The sequence below is a fragment of the Asparagus officinalis genome, chromosome 8, assembly GCF_001876935.1.
Source record: "Asparagus officinalis chromosome 8, Aspof.V1, whole genome shotgun sequence".
Lineage (NCBI taxonomy): Eukaryota > Viridiplantae > Streptophyta > Magnoliopsida > Asparagales > Asparagaceae > Asparagus > Asparagus officinalis.
Window position 1 is genome coordinate 65,417,375 of NC_033801.1, and position 11,219 is coordinate 65,428,593.

General features: G+C 39.4%; 1 long non-coding RNA gene across 2 annotated transcripts in view; it reads left to right on the forward strand.

Annotated features, from left to right (window-relative positions):
• LOC109822471 overlaps positions 1–10,621 on the forward strand; it is a 45,886-nt gene extending 35,265 nt beyond the window's left edge. For both annotated transcript variants that reach the window (XR_002242145.1, XR_002242146.1), the window contains one exon: positions 10,134–10,621. This is a non-coding gene — a long non-coding RNA (uncharacterized LOC109822471). The remainder of the gene's footprint in view (positions 1–10,133) is intronic.

The following is an 11,219-nucleotide window of genomic DNA, read 5'->3' on the forward strand; positions in this document are numbered from 1 at the left end:
TTCGGGTTCTGAACATCTTGGTATAAGGGTTCTTTCTCCTTTTGCTTTTGTTTAGTCTTCTCAGCAGGTGCGGGAGGAGTTGTGGCCACTCCCATTTCAGCTAATGTTTTAGAAGGAATAATTTTGGTCACCCCCTGCTCGGTTAACTGATTGGAGGCACTTGGATATTTGAAATGGTATTCGTTTCTACTCCTGGTAGCAGAGGCCGGTTCTCCGCTGATTACAAAGACTTCTTGCTCATCTTCGGAGAATGGGAAAGTAGGGATTCATTCGTCATCTTTTTCTGTAATGGCTGAGGCTCCACAACAAGGCTTTCCCTTCCCTTTTGATTTCTTCTTGGACGATGATCCTGCCCATTGTTCATCTTCAATCATATCGGGATGGACCCAGAGAATCTCATCATTCGGGGCCGTATGCGGTACGAGTCCTTTCTGGCGCTATTCGTGAGGGTTGTCGTTGACGGTCTTCATCGCTACTTTCGTCACGGGCTCGGGCTGGAACCATTTCAAAGGAACAGATCCAAAACTAATTGTTACTGCATTCGCTCCCACCTTCTTCTCCTTGGACGGTTTCATAGTAATGACCCCAACATCAATCAAAGCTTGGATTTTGTCTTTGAGGGCGTAACATAATTTGGTAGGGTGGTGAGCTCTATGGAACGCGTAGTACTTCGGGTCATTAACCCTTTTGACGTCTTCTTGATCTTGGATTGGAGGTAACTTAATCTTTTTGTTCTCCATGAGATACTTGAAAAGACCAGGAATTTCGTCTTCCCTAAAAGAGTAAATTTTCAGGAATTTTGGTTCTGAAGTCTTTTGTTTATGAGGTCGTTGTTGCCACTACAACTGCTGAGACGCCTTTTGCTGTTGCTGTTGTGATTGCGGTTGCAGCTCGAATATTTGGTTCATATCCATTGCGTTCGCATGTGCTTTTCCTTTGCCCTAAGTTGACAACAAGTTTGTTGTGGTAAGTATGTGATGTTTAGACCCTTAGAGGCGAGGCGGGGGGGGTGTGATTAGAGTCTTATGCTAATCTAATCCCGATTAAATACCAATTAAAAATTATGTTGATTAATTTGTTCTTGCAAGAGATAGATATGAATAAGAACGATAAGAAAAAGCACAAAAAAAAATATACGCTAAGCAAGCACAAACACAATATATGTTTACGAGGTTCGATCCCCACGACCTACGTCCCCGCTCCTCACCTCGAGGAGATATCCACTATCACAATCCAGTTTGGAAGCCAGAACTTCTACACACTCGGTTTACAATATCACTAAAAACTCTCACACTACACAATCACTAATCAATCACACTAAGTGTAGGATCCTAGCCCGTGTCTTCCTCCTCAAGTGCTCGGATGCAACCTCTCCCTTGGTTCGTCAACCGACGCCACTCCTATTGGATTCGACCCCGTCTCTCGCCTCACACTTCACTCGGTGTACAAGTGTATTACAAGTGATACTCACAAATAAAGATTAAATACAATGGTTTGTTCTCAATAACAAATAAGAACGTAAATGAAGCTCACACTCACTAAATCACACACCACAACCCACACTATATAGTATGAAGATATTAAGCTCAATATGTGTGTGTGATAACAGTGAATGAAAATAATACAACTCAATAAATATAGCTAAGATATGAAAATTAAGTAGAAAGCTATATGTAAGGATGAGTAAGAGAAAACTTCTCCATAGACAAGAAGAACAGTGAATGATGAGATTAAAAATCCTCTTCTTGTAGTAGGAAAACTTCTTTTGAAAACAGACTGATGAAATCAGCTTAAACAGGTCTTTTAAACACACTTAAGATTTTGTCAAACACAAAACTTAGATGGGTGAAAGAGAGCAGCAATGGGGTATTTATACCCACTCAAAAACTCAGCAAAAACCAACTTGAAATGACCAAAAAGCCCCCAGAGAACCGTTGTAAAAATAGCCGTTAAAAAACAATGATGACATCGGCGCGACCGTGGAGAAATCTCGCGGTCGACCGTGAAAAAAATCTGAGAACAGGGTTTTAAAGCTGGCGGTCGACCGTGAAAGTCTCTGGATGAATCACGATCGACCGTCATGGTCGACCGTGGGCATATAAAATCCAGACTTGACAATTTGTACATGGCGGTCGACCATGGCGGTCTACCGCAAACTGACACAGTCTGAAAACCTGTTTTTGGGCTGATTTTGAAAATACTTTAAAAATAGCAAATCAATTCCAAAAATAATAAAACTTTGGGAAAAGTTTCTAAATGATAAAATGAATATGTTAGAAAAGGAATTTTGGAAAAATAATTTTCTTTTGCAAAAACACACTGTTTTTGAAAAGTGTTCGTAAAACCTGTATTTTACGAATATAAAAATTTTGATATGATTTATAAACATGCAAATATATATCATGCATATATTATATGTATATAATAAAGCATGAAAGTGCTGTAAACATGTGATAAAAGATATTGTAACAACGTTTGATGAAAAATCATTTATATGATAGAAAACGTCAAAAATCGTGTTAAGTGTACATATATTGAGCTTAAATATAAACATACAATATATGTAAGTAAACTACTCTTATACCTAGGTAACTCCACACATATGAACTTGAATATTTAACGCTTGATTGTCGTGTGTTGAAATACTTGTAAAGAGAAACATAAAAACAAAACTAGAGAATATATTAGCGATAAATTGTTTGACAAATCATCATCAAAACTATAGGGTCAACAATCTTCCCCTTTTTGATGATGGCAAACAATTTATATATTGATATGAAATATATACTGATAAACACTGATAAACCACATACAATATGAATTAAACAAATAGACAATATATGTCATGAATCAAACTTATAAACCACATTAGATTTTCTCCCCCTTTGACAACATAAAAAAGGGGAAAAAAAATAAATATATATTGAATAGGAGCAATGCTTCCCCTTCATACAAGCACAGATAAAAAACAAAAGTACAGCTAAAGCTCCCCCTGTCAATTTGCATAGATGATATACAAAGATCATATTTATACATAGGAGCTAAGCAACCATATACATCCAAATACAACCATAAACAATATATAGACAAAATAAATCACAAATCATCACTTAAACACCAAATACTACATAGTTTTCCACAAACAAGATTTGTTCCACAATACTACAAATCATACACAAATTGTTTCACAAAGTCACATAGTTTTCCACACAAACATAGAGTTATTACAACTCAAAATAAAACATAAGTATCAACTTCTAGTCCAAATACAACTCAAAATAAAACATCACCATAAGCATAGAATCCAATAAACTCAACAAAGTCAATCACCACCATCACCACCAGAAGCAGAGCCAGAGCCAGATGCAGATCCATCATCAGAGCCAGAATCAGATCCATCAGCAGGGCCCTCCTTAGAACCAGACTCAGAACTAGAAGTTTTTTTTAAAAATGTCGAATGGGGAAGAAGATGAAGGGGGTCGGATCATAAGAGGAGAAGGATGGACGGCTCAGATCAGGATTAGATCAAGATCGACGGTGGTGAAGAAAACGGGTTTTAAAACATTTAACCAAATAAACCTCGACGGTGGTGAAGAAAACGGGTTTTAAAACATTTAACCAAATAAACCGAAACCCGATAACGAAAAGTGTAGAAAACCGAAAAACTCTCTTACGGTCGACCGTGGTGGTCGACCGTAACAAATTCTAGAAACATTGACAGTCGACCGTGGCGGTCGACCGTGAGAAAGAAAAAAAGCATAGGCAGTTTATAAAATCTGGAATTTGAGGAAAATTCAATTTAATCCTTAATAAAATTGTTTTATAATATGTATAAATACATATAAAGTTTTTAGCCATTAAAAAACAAAAAAATATTTTATTTTATCTTAATAAACATACAATTCATCATTAAACTCAAAAACTCAATTGTTCAACAAACAAAACAAAAAAAATAAACAAAACAAAAAATTGATATAAAAATCATTTTGATACCCAAATCATTTTGGTACCACTAAAATTTGGGATATGACCCCTATCATTTAAATCCAAGGCCCTAGGGTTATGAACCCGCTTGGGCGTATTTTGTGCACCGATACGATCAAAGCAAAAATTATAAACATGACCCATACGATTGCAATTTGTGCAATGTAGAGGTTTGAATGGTTTACGTTGATCGAAATGAAATGCACGTGGTTCATTTGCAAGAATAGAATTTTCTTTGTAATTATTTTGCAAACGAGAATTTCTTTTTAAATCGAAACAAAACATGGCCAAATGACCAAAACGATCATAATAATCACATTTGTACACATGAGCATGTTTATGATTTATACTATGTGTGTGTACATGTGTATGTGATGAAGAAGCTTGATGGGATGCACAATCATGAATAGGTTTGTCAATTTTTGGTGCATTATGACAAAATTGAACTAAATGGCCTTTAAGACCGCAAATAGAACATTTGTGAATTTTGTCATACATATGTGCATAGTGAATAGGTTTCTTAGAAGAATTAACATTGAACTTTGCACATAAGTCCATAAGCTTTTTATTATTAGCAATACAAGTGTTTATTGTTGAATCTAAGATGGATATACGTTTTCTCATTTGATTCAACTCATCATTGTGCATACAAGCATTGCTACTAGAAGTAGGATAAACAAGATTTTTCATCATAGATTTCAACTTATCTACTTCTAACATAGCATCACGTTTTTCATGAAGCAAACTAGCATTTTCAATTCTTAAATTTTCATTGCATTATTTAAGAATAATATTTTCATTTGCAATAAAATTAAACTTAGTGGCTAGTGTTTCATGAGTGGATTTCATATTTACATACTTTACATCAATATAGCAATTGTGTAATTTTTCAAACTCAAGAACAAGTTCATCAAAAGTAATAATATCATTGTTATCAAGATTGCATACCTCACTAGGGTTATCACCTAGTGGTATTGTACATGGAGATGAGGCTTCCTTAGAGCTTAAAGCGGGATTTTCCAACGCTTGTTGAACCTAGTGGTATTGTACATGGAGATGAGGCTTCCTTAGAGCTTAAAGCGGGATTTTCCAACGCTTGTTGACTAGCCTCCGAGTCTTCTTCATGTGCTTCAATAAATTTCCATAAGACGTAAGCACTATCAAAATGAGCAAATTTGTTAGAAAACGATGAGCAAAAAGCATTAAGCAAGTATTCTAACAAAAGCTTGTTCATGTTAAACAATCTTTTATCATTTTCACTCCATTTGGATTTTTCCAAAATGGGAACAACATAGGCATCCTCAATAATCTCTCATAAATCGAATTGTTTAGATTTAACAAAAAGTTTGAATCTAACACGCCATTGAGTATAGGGAAAAATATCCAAACGAGGAGCAAATATTAATAGCATAACCTAGACTAGATGCATCATACATATCCATAATGATTATATGCAAGAAGCAAAAAGCAATCAACACTAGATTAGCACGAAATCGATAACTTGGATCTTTAACTCAAGGCGATTAGTCCTTAAATCAAAGAGCACCAAGCTCTGATACCAATTGTTAGACCCTAGAGGGGGGGGGGTTATTAGGGTCTTATGCTAATCTAATCCCGATTAAATTCCAATTAAAAATTATATTGATCAATGTTCTTGCACGAATGATATAAGATAGATATGAGCAAGAAAGATATGAATAAGCACAAATAAAAATTACGCTAAGCAAAAACACAAACAAATATGTTTACGAGGTTCGGTCCCCACGACCTACGTCCCCGCTCCTCACCTCGAGGAGATATCCACTATCACAATCTGGTTTGGAAGCCGGAACTTCTACACACTTGGTTTACAAGATCACTGAAAACTCTCACACTACACAATCACTAATCAATCACACTTTACACACTAAGTGTAGGAACCTAGCCCGTGTGCTCCTCCTCAAGTGCTCGGATGTAACCTCTCCCTAGGTTAGTCAACCGACGCCACCCCTATTGGATTCGACCCCGTCTCTCGCCTCACACTTCACTCGGTGTACAAGTGTATTACAAGTGATACTCACAAATAAAGATTAAATACAATGGTTTGTTCTCAATAACAAATGAGATACACAATGAAGCTCACACTCACTAAATCACACCCCACAACCCACACTATATAGTATGAAAATATTAAGCTCAATATTGTGTGTGTGATAACAGTGAATGAAAATAATTACACTCAATAAATATAGGCTAAGATAATGAAAATTAAGTAGAAAGTATAGTGATATAATATGAGTTATGTTTCGTGAAAGTTACGCTTAGTCATTGTTTCCATTAAAACTTTAAGCGTCAAATGGAATTCAAATAAAAAAGAATCAAAGATTAGCAACTTTCTGAAAAATAACACAAGATCCGTTATCGGCTCTTGCTTGCGTGGGTTCTTTTTGCCGGTGCCCGGGGTTAATCCGGTGACGACGCCGAATCAGATCCGGTTGATGGAAACATTGGCAGAGCTTCTACCCACCAAGGGGTATTTGCTTGAAGATCCTGAAAATCGACAAGAGGAAATCAGGGCTCTTCTCGAGATTAAGACCAAAGCCTAATCTCAGGAACGGACTACGGCGCTTCAGATCCCTCTCGAACGGTCTCTCCTTGGCTCCGAAGTTCGCCGTGGATCTCTTTGTCCTTCGCTGAAATTTCGTGCTCCTTCACCTTCAATCGCGACACCTCGTCCTCTTGATAAAATTCGCAGATCTCGAAAATGAGGCATTTGGGCTCATATTTATAGGCCTGCGATGCGTTATATTGGATGAGAACAAGTGATTTGGCTCTTATCTTCAGTTTTGACAACAGGCCCAACCACGTTGGGGATGATCTTAAGTCAGTTAAGAACTCCTGGAACCGATAAACCCTGCAAAAAACCAATTTAAAACCGTCAAAACGTGTTTTGGGACTTTACTGCGCGGCAGAACGATCCGACCCGCGCTTGCGCGGGTCGTTTTGGGACTTTACTGCGCGGCAGAACGATCCGACCCGCGCTTGCGCGGGTCGGATTGATCCGACCCGCGCATGCGCGGGTCGGATTGATCCGACCAGCGCTTGCGCGGGTCGGATTGATCCGTCCCGCGCTTGCGCTGGTCGGATCATTCCGTCCTGCGCTTAGCGCGGGTTCGCCGACTTTTTCTCTTTTTTGGTTTCTTTCTTCCGGGACTTGTTCTTGTCGCGTATTCGATAGATTTATTGATTCGTATGCTTTGTCGCGAGACCGATCGTCGAACGCGCGTTGGTTAATATACGCGTGCTGATCGATGCGCGCGGGCTGATTGACGTGCGCGCGTTGACTGGCGCGCACGAGGTGATTTGACGTGCACGCGTTTGACCGACGCGCACGAGTTGGTTTGACGAATCTTCTTGACTTGCCCATTCATTGCTTCGAGTTTCGTGCGGGCTCTCGTAGACAATTTTAGACGCCTACAGATACCCCCTCCAAAGTGTTTCAGCCTCATTCTTTTATAGAGGAGTCTGAAACGCTTTGGATATGATGGATCCCCACCTTCAGTCGGTGTTAAAGGACCTACAGATGGTTTCGATTCTTGACTTCTCCATATTTTAGCGTATTCTGTATTTTGTCGAATAGCTAAGATTTTCTCGGTACCGCGTTTATCGTCTGACCGTTATTGAAGCCTTGAACCGGAATTGGTGAGTGGATTTTTTGTTGATATGTCATTGAGTTGACTTTTGGATCAATTACAACGCGTTGACAGGCGTTGACCTAGGGCTACGCGTTGACTGACATTGACCTTAGGGTTTCGAATCGATCGGCGTTGACTTTCATCGCAACGCGTTGACCGACGTTGACCTAGGGCTACGCGTTGACTGGCGTTGACCTTAGGGTTTTGCGTTAACCTGAGGAGAACCAGTTTATACTCGTGTACTCCTGGGAGTTTCGGGAATCAGTTTAACCTCGTGTACCCGCCGGAGGCTGCCAGGTTATCCTTAAGAATTATTATCTGTAATATTCTCTAGGAACTTCCTGTCAAAATGGGAAACAGTTTAGACTTATGTACCCGTTGGAGTTCGGATTTCGAATATTTCGATAAAAGGCAAAAATATCGCGAAATCATCCAAAATATAAAATTGGGTCCCGAATATTCTGAAAATAGACGAAAATATCTCGCAATTATTTGGGAGACGGAATTGAACTCCGAAAATTCCAAATCTGACTGAAAATGCCGCTCAATTATCCGGGAAATGAAGTCGAACTCTGAACATTCCAAATATGAACAAAAATACCGTGAAATTGTCCGGGAGATGAGGTTAACCTTCGAAAATTTCGAAAACGGACGAAAACGGACGAAAATACAGCAAAACAGTCATTAGACCTGGTCCGACCCGCGTTCACGCGGGTCAGATGAGTCCGACCCGCGTGATCGCGGGTCGGATTAATCCGACCCGCGAGCACGCGGGTCGGACACAAGTCCGACCCGCGGAACGCGGGTCGGAATCTGGGCAAGGGGTGAAAACCCCCATCTTTCTTTCTTCTTCCTCTTTCTATTGTTCGGTTCCAGTTCCTCAAAAACTTCTTCTTCAAGCTCCGGTCTTTTGAGAGCTCCTCTCCTTCAAGAATTCCAAACAAAATCAAAGCTTCTCAAAAATTTCGGTTTTCTTTCCTGAGTTCCAACCATCCAAAACTCCTCTTCTTCAAGAGTTCTAACAAGATCAAACCTTCCTCAAGCCCCTTTAAATCCCTTATCCCCCTCCCTCTCTTTCAAACCCCTCAACTTTTGGTTTGGGTCTGAGCATCGGTTGATCTTGTTCCGACGGGCCCTTCCCCTTCTCGATTCTTCTTCGAATCCAGGTAAACTTCAATGCCTTTGCTTCAATTTTGGTTGAATCTTTGAATTTTGACTTGACAATTGAAGCCCTAGTTCTTCAATTTTGGGGAAAACCGAAATTGATGTTGGGGTGATGGCCGAATTTTTGAGTTTGATTCTTGAATTTGTGTAAAGAACTGAAGTTGTTGATTAGAATTCCTTGTTAGCCGAAATTTTCACTGTCCATGGCCAAAAGTTACTGTTCATGGCCGAAAAACTTGATTTTGATATATAGGTTGGATTTTGAATGGCAGTCAAGGACTTGAGTGCTTAGTTTGGGTATTTGAGACCCGTTCCTCTTAGTTTTGCCCTTGAAACCATTGCATCGACCCACTCGAAGCTTTTCTTATCCACCACGAAAGAACTAAACTCATCCTCCTCCTTATCACGAGGATCTAATGCTATAAGCAACTCGGCATCAGTGGCGCGCGAAGCAACATAACAATTATGGTTCTTGACAGTGAAATCTAACTCTCCTGCAATAGTTTTGGGCGTGAAAGATTCCTCATTGTCCCATGCATCCTTATTGTCATAGGCTGACTTGTGTGGGAATTCTAATGTACTATTCTTGACCCTGAATTATGACTCAAAAAAAAACCCATAGCTTGTATATTGGTTGAGAACTGAACTTGTATGATTGAACTCATGTATATAAATTTTTTTTTTTTTTTGGTTGATGACTTGAATCTGATCTTGTGCATGTATTTGAATGAGAATTCCCTGAATTTGGTTGCACGTGGTTGAACATGGTATACGATTGAATTCGAACTTGTACGTGGCTCGAGAACTTGAATCCAAACTTGTATGCGGTTGAGAACCTTATACGCCTTGAATTTGTACATGTGATTGAACTCATGGTTATGGTTGAACTCTTGTATATAATTCGAATTCGAATTTGTATATAACTGAGCTCTTGTATTATTGAGTTCATATGTAACTGAACTCGTGCACGCCTTGAATTCGAGCTATTCTTGTGTATGATTGAGCTTGTGAATCTGCATGTTCACATGATCGAGGCCTCATATTTGACTCCACGACACTTAACTTGATTTTCCCTTGGATTTTCATGCTCAATTGCGCACGTGAACTATGCAAGAGACGCTTGATTCGCTTGGCTTATATATTTGATCTTCCTTTAATTTGAACCGAGAATGTCGTATAGGTTTAATTAGACCTTTAATTGGAAAATTCCATTTTATAGAATTTCAATTAAAGATTCGCAATTTCCCTTTTAGTCTTTCGATTTATGTATCTCAATTCTTGATCTGACTGAGCTGTTGATCTTTATTGCAGATTAGCTATGTCGACGCTTTGGACCGGCTGGAGCGCGAATTCCGACGGTTACAAGAGTTGAAGACTGCTGGTAGCTCAACGTACACAGCCATTTGGATGGAATCTCGTCTACAAGCATGGCACGACACTCGGGCTTCGGCTGGACTTGAGATTCAAACGCACCAAAGTCGGGTGGATCAAATGGAGGCCTTGGCTATCTTGGGGATGGCGAAGGGTGACTTGGAGCGTTCACGAGTTGTGATATCCGAAAAATTGGAGCTCTCGAAACAGAAGTTAGCCAAGATCCAACAAGAGGCTGCGAAAACATTATCCCTCACCGAGGAATCCTTCATGGTTGCATTGCAGTGTGAGTTTGAGCGAACTTATACAGAGGAATTGACTAAACTTGAACAGCAAGCATGTAGTCACAAACTTCATGTAGATTGATTGTAACTCTTGTACCTGCAAACTCAATTTTATTAATAGAAAATATGTCTTTTTTTCATTCATTATGTCTCATTTATTATGATGTCTTACTCCGTATGGAATAATCAACCATAATACTTGTGGGATTTTTGGCAAACCCCCAGCCTTCAACGGGTTTGATGAGCCTTTACCGACTACCGTCTGAGTCGGGCTAGCATGCAGATTATTCTATATCCGTTCCGCATGTAACGTTGTGCTAAGAGAATTAATTCTCTTAGACTTAGTGCTATGATTTTGAATACATAGACTTCACCATTTCTTACGGGAATATGGCACCCGGCAATGCGTGCTAGGCGTTGACTTATCCCTTCTTAGGCTTCGGGATAAAATTCCCTAGACTTAGACTCTGGTGTCTTTTTTAATCGGTCAAACCCCCAGCCTTCAACGGATTTGATGTGCCTTTACCGATTACCGTTTGAATCGGGCTAGCATGTGAATTATTAAAACCCGTTTCACATGTAACGTTGCGCTAAGAGAATTAATTCACTTAGACTTGGTGCTATGACTTTGAATACATAGACTTCGCCATTTCTTACGGGAATATGGCACCCGGCAACGCTTGTTAGACGCTGACTCATCCCTACTTAGGATTCGGGATAAACATCCCCAGACTCGTATTCT